We start from the raw sequence: 13,208 nt of genomic DNA on the forward strand, positions 1-13,208 counted from the left end.
TAGGGTGGCGGGAGCTGGTGAAGCGTGCGGCCCTGCATTCGATGGTCGGCGACCATCGAATGCAGAGGCTGCTCCCAAGATGTAGGAGGCGTATCCCCGTCCACTTTCATGCGGACCGCCACATATCCGCGTACGGACGGAGGTGGCGATCCGTATGGAAGGCGGGGATTCGCCTGCACGGTCCTGGCCGCATATTCTGATCTGGCCGCACAGATCAGAATAAGGGCCTAAAAAAGGAGGGTGGGAGATACTGCGCAGCTTCTGCCAGTGGGTGAGGGTCCAGTGTGGCAGTACAGGAGTACAGGATGGTGGCCCTGAGTCAGTGTCTCCTCCTACTGGGTGGGAGTTAGGGTACATGAGAGCAGGAGGCTGGGCTATAAGGCATGATAGGGGCATGTGGGCAAAACAGCGTCAGCGACTCCCCAGTGGTGGAAGTTACGGTTCAGGAGAGCAGGAAGCTGGGTAGTGATAGGGGTGTGTGAGTATACGGGGGACTAAAGAGGGGCTTAGGGGTGCCATGAATTGTGGGAGGGGCGTGGGGGGTGCCGTGAATCAAGGGAGGGAGGGGGCGCAGGTGTCCGCGGATCGCGGGAGAAGGCGGGGGGTCCGCAAAGCGTGGGAGGGGGTGTGAATTGCGGGAGGGGGGGGTTGCGAATTGCGGGAGGGGGTGTGTGCGGGGGGTGACGTGAATCGTGGGAGGGGGCGTGAATCGTGGGGGGGGGGGGTGCGCGGGGGGTCCGTGAATTGCGGGAGGGGGGGCACGGGGCGAGATAAATCACCTAGTTGGCTATATATTCTTGTAGAAGGATGGTAGGATGTTGCTGTCATTCAGAATGCATTTACATAAACAGTAATAGTAACAGTAAAAGATCTGACTTAAAACACCTACAGTAAAACAGAACAGGTGTTATATATTATACAAAGAATTGGTTGATGATGTGTAGGTTGACGTGCACATAGTTGTCACTGTAAAAAAATTGCTACAAGAAAAAATCAACACAGAAAGGTCAACACATGTAAATGTTGACATAAGTGTGGCACTTCATTGGTGTCCATGTCGACACATGAGAATGAATATGAAAACATTCAAAAGAGAAAAATAAATCTTCAAAAACTCATGTCAACCTTTTTCATTGTCGACCATAGCCGTGTCAGTGTTTTGCATGTGCCATTTAATCCTGGGGTTGCCGTGAATCGCGAGCGGGGGTGGGGGGGAGGAGGTGAGGTGTGTCCGCGAATCACGGGAGGAGGGGTCATGGTTGGATGCCGTGAATTGCGGGAGGGGGGGTTGCGGGGGGGGGTGGGTGCCGCAAATCGTGGGAGGGGGGACGCGGGGGGTTGCAGTGAATTGTGGGAGGGTGGGTCGCAGGGGCGGGGGGGTTGCCGCAATGACAGGGGAGGGAATCGCGGTAGGGGGGGTCCCGGGGGGTGGGGGGTACCGCGAGGAAGGGGGGGCCTGGGGGGTTGGCACAAATCGTGGGGGGGGGGTCGCAGGGTGCCATGAATCGCAGGAGGGGGTGTGTCACGGGGTGGGGCCGCAAATCGCGGGAGTCGCCGCAAATTGGGGGGGGGTGTGCTGTGAATCGCGGGAGGGGGGTCGCCGGGGGGTGCCGCGAATCGCCACAAGAAAAAATCAACACAGAAAGATCAACACATGTAAATGTTGACATAAGTGTGGCACTTCATTGGTGTCCATGTCGACATATGAGAATGAATATGAAAACATTGAAAAAGTGAAAAATAAATCTTCAAAAATTCATGTCAACCTTTTTCATTGTCGACCATAGCCATGTCAGTGTTTTGCATGTGCCATTTAATCGTGAGGTTGCCGTGAATGGGGGGGAGGGGGAGGGACACATTGTTCTGTTTCTGGATTACCATCACCTGTGCTTAAACACCTTTCTTATCATTTACCCTGTTTAAAACAGGTGATGACAATCCTAAATTAAGATGGAAGTCCACAAACAGAGCATTCTGTCCCTCCTGGAGAGGGTCATGTTGGGAGGTATGGAGGTGTAGGGCGCTCACCTGGTGTGTCTGGTGAGTAGCTGTGTCTTTGCTGTGTAACATGGGGCCTTATTTTGGTTCATTCTTTCTGACAAAATCCTTCTTAGATGGGCAAAACCATGTGCACTGCAGGTGGGCAGATGTAACATGTGCAGAGAGAATTAGATTTGGGTGGGGTTTTACTTTAAAGTGAGATCTATATTGCAGTGTAAAAATAAAGCAGTCAGTATTTTCCCTGCACAGAAACAAAATTACTCACCCAAATCTAATTCTCTCTGCACATGTTACATCTGCCCCCCTGCAGTGCACATGGTTTTGTCCATCTAAGAAGGATTTTGTCAGAAAGAATGAACCAAAATAAGGCCCATGGAGAGGAAGAGGGTGTCTGTGGGCTCACTGGGCTGGTTCTCTGTCGTGTGAGTCAGTCATGTGAGTCAGAGGCTCCACCCAGCGTTACAGCTTCAGACACACTTTGAGTGACAGATGTAGCTAAATATATAAGAGATTATTTCATGTGTATATTTTTTTGTATTTATCAGTTTATCAGTATTATACACACACACACACACACACACACACACACACACACACACACACCAGGGTTGCCAACTTTCACAGTCTCCTCTCCTGGAGAACCCTGGAGACTGTCAGCAGCACTTCTGCCCCTCAGTAACGCAAATCTCCCAATTAACGAGTCTCCGAGGAGGGGCGGGGCTGAATAGAAAATTTGCATATTTAGCCCCACCCCCTACACCGGAAAGCCGCGAACCGCAGCAATTTAAAACTCTGCACTGGGGAAATGCAATGGTTCAACGGTATCCAAGAGGATTGCCCATCTTTCCGGGGGGCCAGGAGGAGGACACGATTTTCAGGACCCTCCCGGCCATTCCATGAGGGTAGGCAACCCTGACACACACATACAGTATATATGCAGCTTTCTTGCTGGATAAAGGCTTTCCTTAAATGTGAAGCCTCTTATACCCCTTCCACACCCGGAAATTCCCATGGCTCTGTTGACAGTAGTCATCTATGATTAAGATATATTCCAACTTCTGTCTCCATGTATCACACGGTGTCCTTTCACTACATATTCAAATCATATGGGGTAAAATATACTTAAGTGTCTGTGTAGTGAAAGTTCCTCTTTAATGTGGAGATTTTAGTCCCTATGTATATTTATAGAGCAAACTGCCAGGTCAGTACAATTCGTATGTGGCAATTGCTGGAGATTTCCCACAAGATTAAGGAAGGAAAATATTGACCCACTAAAAAATTGTGCAGGGTACCCTGGTAATAGAAACAAAAGAGAAAGCGGAATTATTCAATGAATTTATTGCTTCGGTATTTACAAGGGAAGAATATTCAGAAGATCTCCCACAGATTAAATGCTCGGCTCTTGAGTGCTCCCAGACTGTATGTTTGAGTGAGGAAATACTCAAAAATAGATTACAGAACCTAAATAGTAACAAATCTCCTGGGCCAGATGAAATACACCCTAGGATACTAAAATAATTGATTTCTGTCATAGCACTACCATTATATCTGATATTCTAGGAATCAAACTCAGGGACAGTACCAAGGGACTGGCGCATAGCTAACGTAGTACCAATATGGAAGAAAAGTAGCAAAACTAACCCTGAAAATTATAGACTGGACAGTCTTACATCCATTGTGGGTACAATTTTAGAAGGAATAATAAGAGATAGTATCCAAAATTTCATAGAATAGGATAAGGTGATAAGTAAGGTTCAGCATGGGTTCGTCATATCAGACTAATTTAATTAGCTTCTATGAGGAAATCTGTTGATGTAATACTTCTTGATTTTGCTAAATCTTTTGACACAGTGCCTCATAAAAGGTTATTAATAAAACTAGGTAACTTAGGGTTAGGAGATGAGATTTGTAATTGGATTAAAGACTGGTTGCACAATCGGGGACAGAGAGTGGTGGAAAATGGCATACATTCCAGCTGGGGTAAGGTCCAAAGTGGAGTCCCGCAAGGTTCAATATTGGGAGACACCTTGTTTAATATATTCATTAATGACCCAGGAAGTGACATAGTGAGTAAAATGGCAATATTTGTGGATGACACAAAATTGAGTAAGGAAATTTACTAAGGAGAGGATGTGGATACACTACAAAGTGACTGGAAAGGTGGGCAGAAAGCTGTAAAATGCAGTTTAAGGTTGATAAATGCAAAGTATTTGATTATGGGAACAAAAATGAACAAGCTACTTATAGGATAAATAGAGGTATTATAGGAATTCTGCAGTAGAGAAGGACTTGGGGTCATCATAGATGATAAATTGGGTAATAGTGCAGACTGCTCAAGTGCAGCAACAAAAGCAACCCGGACACTGGCATGCAATAAAAGGGGATTCAAGAGATGCCAATGTGATAGGGCCTCTTTACAAGGCATTGGTGAGACCGCACTTAGAATACTGTGTTCAGTTCTGGGCACCGCACTTTAAAAAGGACATAAATGAATTGGAACAGGTGCAGAGAAGGGCGACAGCTAGTAACAGGTCTCCAATCACTAGAATACAAAGATAGGTTATACCAGGCTGAATATGTTTTCACTTAAGAAACGTAGGTTGAGAGGTGATATGATTAGTATGTTCAAATACAGGATTGGGAATCATATGGAACTGGAAGATCATTTGTTCAGTAACAGGCCTATACTTAGGACACGCGGGCATGTACTGAGGCTTGAGGAAAAGAAATTCCGTAATGAATCACGAGGAGGATTCTTCACCATTAGAGCAGTAACATTCTTGAACTCATTGTTGATGGGGTGGTTACAGCAACTACTGTCAATGAATTTACATCAAAACTGGATGCATTTTTGGCCACTAAGGGAATCCTATAGATATGGCTTACTGTAGTCAGTAGTTACAAGTCAGATAGGTCTAATGTATTTTTCCAACCTTAATTACGATGTTACTATGTTAAGTATAAACATACTGGATGGAATTGTTGATAATGGAAATATCCCTTTATATTTGATTCAGGTAAAAATTCCCAATAAGAAGTAAAATGTCAGCGTCCGCCTTGACTACCCCGGCTCAGATAAAATTCAGATCAGACTGGCTTCTCTGCGACTGGGAGAAAAATCATTTAGTGGGTTTTATTTTTTTACCCACATCCAAATGGATGCGCCAGCGAAGGGGGCGGGCGTTTGCATGCCCGGCGGGTGGAGTTACCCTGCTCGGTAAGCAATGAATTTACGCTGCTTACTGAGCCAAGCTGAATCACCCCCAATGAGTGCGGGTACACTGAACACTTGTCATCATGACGTCACCATAGGGGTAAGACCACCAGCACTGGGAAGTATAGCATTACCTGGAGTTTTGGAGAATTTATTTTTTTGATACACATTTGTAAAATGTTGGCACAAACCCTTGTAACTTCCACCTGCAAGTTCAAAAACCATTCTCCCATCAATAGAAACACCTCCAGGTATCTGTCCCACATCACTTCATTCATTTATTTAGTTTTTAGAGAACTCCTCTGAAATCGGACATGTCCTAACTGACCTTATACTATTTAGACCTCTCCATATGCCTGACTGATTAGTCATTGGGAGGGGTGTATCAGAGGGTCTGCACTTCCTAACAACATTTTTTACTTAAAATAAATTCTTTCCCTACCTTTTCATATGCACTACGGTACACACAAAAAACCACACACAAATTTGCTGGGAACATAGAATCTGAGTTTGGAATTAAAAATAGTTTGCAGGACCAAATTCATAATTGAAGAGTAGTATCTGCATTACATTCCCTGTCCACTTGGTGGCAGCATAACACTCTCACATCAATAAACCTGGAATACCGGTGTATAAAAATCACAGACCGAGAATTTCACACATCTTCACTTGCACCAGTGTGCAAATACAAACATCTATTACCTCACGGTCCACTTATTGGAGGTCCATGTGCTCAAATCTAGAAATTGACACCTCAAAGCCATGTATTGTGGAATTCTTCAACCATGCTCAGGTGAGATCATCTATGTTGCTGGGTCTCGAGATTTCGACATTCTCAAAACATTTGCTGCTGAGAAAACTTGCTGGTAGAGAACTACGGTACTTGTGTATTAGCACGGCGCCCACGATTTTCATCGTAGTGCAATATAGCGGCATGCGATGCGATTTTTAATTGTACAAACACCCTGATGGGTGCTAACAATGTTAAATGCACCCCCATTTTCAAAGCCACCCCCACTATCAATGCCAACCCGAAGCGTGGCGAGCGGACGCGTAATAGGAGCCCGAAGCGTGGCGAGAGCAGCGAGCCCCGCAGGGGGCCGCGGATTACTTTACATGTATGCCACTTCCGCTCGCCACACTTCGGGCTCGGTGGCTCGCTGCGCTCACCACACTATATAAAATCGACTCCACACCGACGTGGATAGTGGGGGTATGAAAAGGTCGGAGGATGCGTACCGCCGCCCCTCGCAGGCCTCGCTGCGCTCGCCACGCTTCGGGTTCACGTTGATAGTGGGGGTGATGTTGACAATGGGGGTGCATTTAACATTGTAAGCACCCATCAGGGTGCTTGCACAATAAAAAATCGCATTGCAAGCCATTTGCTGGCATGCGATGCTATGCTATATTTAATTGTACATTCCGCTTAATTTAATGCGAATATTGCATCGCATACCACTAAATACGGTATGCGATGGGCGCATGATAATACACAAGTACCAGAACTACTAATCTAAAGTGTCACATTTGAAAGATATGATAATCTATCAATAGTTCCATACAATGATTGCACTGATCTATCGAGTCCTCATACACACTACAGATGTAGCGTTTCTCTTCATTGCAGGTGCTGGCGGTGGATTCACCATGCGCGAGCCCCCGCCAGACTTCAGAAGGGGATTCGCATGCGTCCCCTTACAATGGCGCTCCCCCGCCACCTCACCGCCGGTCCCCGCCACGTTCCCCCACCTCCCCCCCTTAAACCTGCCTGTCTCCATGAAGTGCAGGATTCACTGCACATAGCTAGAACTGTCATCGAATACCATAGACATAGGGCGGTATTCAATGAGAATACCTGCGAGGTGCAGCGAATCCTTTTTAGGATTCGCTGCACATTCGCCACGTTCCGGAGCCGGCGTGCTCCGGTATTCAACGTGTCAGGGGCTCGCTGCCCCTGACTGGTGAATATGAGCTCCTGCGGCGATTGCCACAGGGAGCCTGAGGACGGTGCCAGGCAGAGAGATGGTAGTCTCTCTGCCTGCCCCAGAACTTTGTGGGGGGTAGGTGGGCTCCCCGGGTGCCAGGCAGCACAGGCTGCCCACCGGGGGTGCCAGCAGGGGAGCGTATATTCACTACACACGATCGTAATGATCGTGTGCAGTGAATATATGAATATGTAATGAGCGGCTCGGCTCCGGCGCCCCCTGCTGGATGCTGTGTAAAAAAAAAAAAAAATAATAATAATATTTTTTTTTTAAATTAAATATATATTCATGTGCTTACAGCACATGAATAAAAGTAGCATGCCCCTCCTCAGAATAAAATTCCTAATTTTTTGACACCAAATGTAAAAAACAAAACACTTTATTTTAAAAGTTCACATTCCACTTCACCATAAAAAGATAGCAATTGCTACTCGGTGAATCATGGTGAAAAAAACCTTGAAATGTATTCGCCATGTGGTCATTGAATAGGGTGATTCACCGTTTGTCAGAAATTCGCCAAACAGCACAAATTCGCCATAAAAACATGGCGAATCAGGCTCATTGAATACCGCCCATAGAGTGTGTTCCCAGCTTCAGATGCTTTTTCTGCACGATTTGTTGGAACACGCCTGAAACCAGGCAAAACAGCTGTCCGGTCCCCAATGGCGTACGTATAAACAGAATCAGATGCATTTCATAAAAACATTGGCTCCCTAATTGAGTTTATGGTCACTTAGAATGACTGACGGATCTGAGACACCAGAGACATTTTGTTTGGTTTATATCAGTGTCAATCTGAGATGCACCTTGAAAACAACTGCGGCACTCCTGCTTTTCTGCCGCCACTCCCAGTTACCCTGCACAAAACGGTTGTTTCCTGTCAATCACATGCCAACGAATACCCAATACAAGTGACTATGGTGATGGACTTTGGCACATGTCCAGTTGCATGATAATTGCTCTGTAAATAGCTTACCACAAGTCAGGCTGTATTGTCCGGAGCTGAAAGGCAGAAAGGGAAAGTTACAAATGTGGAAATTCCAGAAGCAGTTTCCTCCTCTGTGAAGACTTGAGCCTTTTTTTGTGGGCATGTAAATATTTGTGCCAAGAGGACGCCCCATGCAGTGGAACACAAGCTATTGCCCCTTCCTAAATATTACTTCGCTGAATTTGGAGGATCCAACAGTTCTAGTTATCAATTCCGCTAAATGAAATCAGATCCAATCAGGCTAACGGAGCACTGTTTCGAACATTGTCACAGCCATGTCTAGTAGTCTGAACCCCTATTCACAAGGCAGCTGGACCTGGATTAGTGGCGGGTATTCTATTTGCTGGTGCTTGAAGAGGACTTCTCCAAGCACTGGTGATACATTTGGTCATAGGCTTGTAGATAGACCAAGGTCAGATGAGCCGGGTCATCCATTAACACTGCACAGTTACCCAGGCACGACCTTGGGTGTTAGTTCTAAACTGGCCTGAATTACAGACTGCTGTTGCCTTTAGCAAACCATCGGTCAAAGCGAGAATGTTTGTTCTGTTCGTATATATTGCCCATGGTCTATATTTTCAGTTGCACACCTTAAGAAATACGCTTCCATAAATCTAGAACTTTGTTTGAGATTGTCCGCTCTAAAACTTAAATCTCACTGTTACTTTTAATATGTGCAAATCATAATATCGTGTGAGAGTCTTCTGGCATTAGACATCTTTTTTTGCTGAAATGCATCTTAGTCGCCATGCAATGCCACTAGGACACATGACTTTGCTGATTAGTTTAATAGGTGCAACTGAGTCTTTGAATCTGTATACAAAGTGCTACAATGTACAGAAGGAGCCGGCTTCCAGCCCCTGCCAGCCGTCGGAACCCCCCACCACCTCCCCGGTCCCCACGAACCGCCCCCTAATCCTGCACGTCTCCCTCAAGCGGGGATGTGCAGGGTCTGAGTGACTGAGACGCACTTGCGTCCCAGTCTGATGGAGTCCTTCTGCGCCAGCAGGGACATTCTGGCGAGCGCCGGCAATGAAAGAGAGGGGCTCCAACTGTAGCTTTTTTCCGATGCAAGTTCTGCTCTGCTCCATATACAGACTCAGTCGCACACAGTAAACAAGTGTCATGTGTTGTCTTAGACACATTGCGTCTAATACGCATTCCTGGTAAAAACAAATTGCTGCTAGATTTTGTATCTCCTTTATTTTTACACTGCAATTAAAATTTCAGCTTGGACACGACGCTACAAAATCTCTCTCTGTATGTTACATCTGCCCCATCTGCATTGCAGCATGGTTTTGCCCATTTTGAGAACAAATTTGTCCTGCGATCAGGTTTGAAACAAATCCGGCACCGTTTCCGATGGTGAATATGCCATGTGCAGACCTCCTGTGCGTACACCTCCAGCGGGTTACACACTCACCGAGGCGTTCGCACGAGCAGTGGTCAGCAAGCAGGGGAGCGGCCAGTGGCCAGCAAGCAGAGCCAGCAAGTGGGTGGGTGGATGCCTGCTCGGGGCCGGTGGCTGATGCCACATGACATCAGCGCCGCCCCCTTGTCAGCCTTCTCCGGCGGAAATAAAAGTTTCCCTTATTTCTGAAGGGGAGAAAAATAGGTCGGTGAACATCAAATAAATTCTCTCCTCTCCGGCCACATGCGAGGGGAAGTGGGCAGCAGGGGGGACCAGGCGTTCGGCGGGGCGGCACTGACCTGTTCGCTAGGTTGCACATATACACAGCCTAACAAACAGGTCTGAATCAGGCCCAAAGAGTGTCTAGCCAGAATGACAGATCCCTCTATAATTAACAGGCTGTGGGGGCAATTCAGACCTGCTCAATGCAGGCCAAATTCGCTTCCCGTCCGATGTTAGGGGGTCCGCGCACGAGCGAACACTTTCGGTGCGTTTCACACCAGCCGGGCGCTCGCTCCAGGATGGGAGGGCGGGGGGAGGGGAGTGGGGCTTATCATGGTCATGCCCACAAAAATGGTGGGTGGGAGAAAAATAATTTGATGGTGAGCGACCATCGAACGATTTCTGTCCCGTGCGGCCGCATGCGAGTGGATGTGTATGATAACGCATGCTAGTGAGCGAATTCGGGGGGACGGACGTCCGGCGTTTACCTGCTTGCTAGGCTGTGAATATTTGCAGTGTGGCAAACAGGTCTGAATCAGGCCCTTTATGCAAATATTATACCCACAGAAAGTCCCCTGCATCGCTCTGTCAACTGTAACATAAGCGATCAATTCCGGAACGGCTGCATCAAGGTCACACCCAAAACCACACAGCAAGGAAACGTCTCTGATGTAATTCTAGCAAAGCCTCGTTCTTATGTGGAATTGTTCTGGTGTCATCAGGCAGAGCGGTTTGCTGCTATACAACACACTGTGGTTCTCCAGATACAAATGATTCAGACAATGGTGGAAAAAAAATCTCTGTTCAATGACCGCGGACTATGGTCATAAAGCGATTTCTATAGGACTGCGAGTCAGTAAGAGAAAGTCATGCAGACGTCGGGGACCGCCAGTTACTTGCTGTAGAACTGTAACCAGATATTACCCTTGTTCATCCTACCACAAGTTACATTGTTGAAGTATTGAACATTTGGGCCTAATTCAGGTCCCCCGCAGATTACGGAAAATCACTATTCTGTGATTTTTGGTAATGTTCGCATGACCCCTTGAACTGCGGTCTCATACTTGAAAGGGCTGGCGTGGGCGGTGATGCGGCATCATGGGGGTGGGGTCTGGAAAACGGAGGCAACCTGGCCCTGTACACAGCACTTTGCCACTTTAACATACCTCCCAACTTTTGCATCTTCAGAAGAGGGGGCATGGTCTATGTAAATGAGGGCATGGCGTATGCAAATGAGGGTGCCATCGGGCCACGCCCCCATTTTCCTCCCTCTGCGTCTCTGAATAGACACTGTGCATCACAGCATCTATTCCATCAGTCCGGGGGGGGACTCTTAACTGGCTCCCCCGGCGCTGCGGGACACTGTTGTCTCCGGGCAGAACCGTCCCAAAAAAAGGGACGGTCCCAGGATAAAACAGGACAGTTGGGAGGCATGCTTTAAGTACAGACTTGGTATATTTAACCTATTGCTATTCGGTCATGCTAAAACTGTTGCAGGGCATGCTGGGATGTGTAGTTTAACAACAGCTGGGGGGCCAAAGGTTCTCAGGACAAAACACAATTCATGATTTCCAGGTCACCCGACAACCTTGTTTCTGTGAGGAGACCTGAAAAACATGCACTGTGTGGGGTCCTGACGACTGAGTTTGAGAACCTGTGTGACCTATCATATTCCCTGATACAGAGCAAATAGTTGTGAGGGTTTTAAGAATATTGTTTTAAGTATTTGAGTTGAGAGCCTTCTTTGTATGTACGTGCATCCGCAGAACTTTGATTGACAGTTGTGCCGGCTCTGCGGGGAACTCCATGTCCCGCTTCTTCCTCCTACCACTGTGGAGGACCCTTAAATGGGACAAGTGGGACAGCTCCATCCCTTACAACTGGACCACTCCGTGGTTTTACCTGGACGTGTCCAAGTTTGTGAGGGAACACCAACTGGAGGGATTGAAACCCGACTTGTGGAAGCCAAAAACTGTCCACAAGCTCATCAGAGCCAAAGACACTATGGAATCGATCCCAGGGCTCCCGGCGGCAACTGTTAAGTTTGTCTGGGAGTACGTGGCATCCAAGAGACTGAGTAATAGACATAAAGACTTGTCATGGATGGCCATCCAGGGGGGTTTGCCTCACCGGTCATTCATGCACTCCCGAAACTTGTGTAGGTACAGACATTGTCCCTGGTGCCTCGTTCGCGAGGAAACATCTATGCACCTCTTCTGGGACTGCACCTATGCACAGTTGCTGCTGGATGCCCTAGAGACTGAGTTTAAGGACTGTGTGCCCAGGAGCCACCTATCGTACCATTCGGTGCTTTATGGACTGTTCCCCGGCACACACACTATTGGGGCGACCCAGGAAGCCTGGCGCCTTATAAACTGTTTTAAGGACGGTGTGGTTTGCCAGGAATCGCCTCATTTTGAGGAGGGAGAGGATGTCCGTGCAGGACTGCCGCAGGCTGATCCACAGCCTGCTCAGAGACTACTCCATCCGGGATAGCCCTGAGGAAGAAGAGGATTAACCCCCCTTCTTCTGGCCCTTTCCCCATTGAACTGAGTGATAAGAACTGTGACGTGGCCCCGCTCCCCCATTTCACGATGTCCGTTGTTTTATTGATGTCCTGTCTATTTATTGCCCTCCCCTTTTATGTGTCTGTCTGGTAAAGCTTCGGGCAACGTGACTCCCCCTCCCTCATCCCCCTCCCCTCCACCCATAGTCTTATCCATAGTCAATGATTGTTTAAGGTTAGAATGCATAGTGCATAGCATGTCTTATGGTATTTGATTTCTTATACTGTATTTCATGAAATGTACTATACAGTTTTGCATGTGTGCTGTGTTTTGGCTGTGCTGCGACACAGTATATATGTCTGAATGTTACCGTCTGTTTTTTGCTTTCTTTATGTACAATAAAGATTTGCCTTTTCAATCAAAAAAGTTGACCTGGAACAGACCGTCAGATGTCTAAGGTGAAATCACCTGAAAAGCATTTTTTATATGTATTGAAACAAAGGACCACTATGCTGCTGCTGCGTCATATTCCCAATATATATATATATCTTACATTTCTGATAAACGATGTGCTAAAACGTATGGTATATCAGCATCGCACTAAAACCGAGATGGGAAAAGTCACGGGACACATACAAGCACAAGTAAAACACATTATTCCAGGTGACAACAAATACATAGAACTTTATTCTGCATAAAGATGCACAAAGTACATACAAGGGGTCACATACAACAAACATTTGTAACAATGATATTCACTTTATTCTAATGGCAAGGGATTATAACAATACAAAAGGAGCGGGTGCGATTACAGACCGGAATAGGGTTATGCAACTTAAGACACAAATTTATAGAAAATAAATACATTCATCGATTTGCA

Source organism: Crinia signifera, chromosome 19 (genome assembly GCF_055691185.1).
Source record: "Crinia signifera chromosome 19, ASM5569118v1, whole genome shotgun sequence".
Lineage (NCBI taxonomy): Eukaryota > Metazoa > Chordata > Amphibia > Anura > Myobatrachidae > Crinia > Crinia signifera.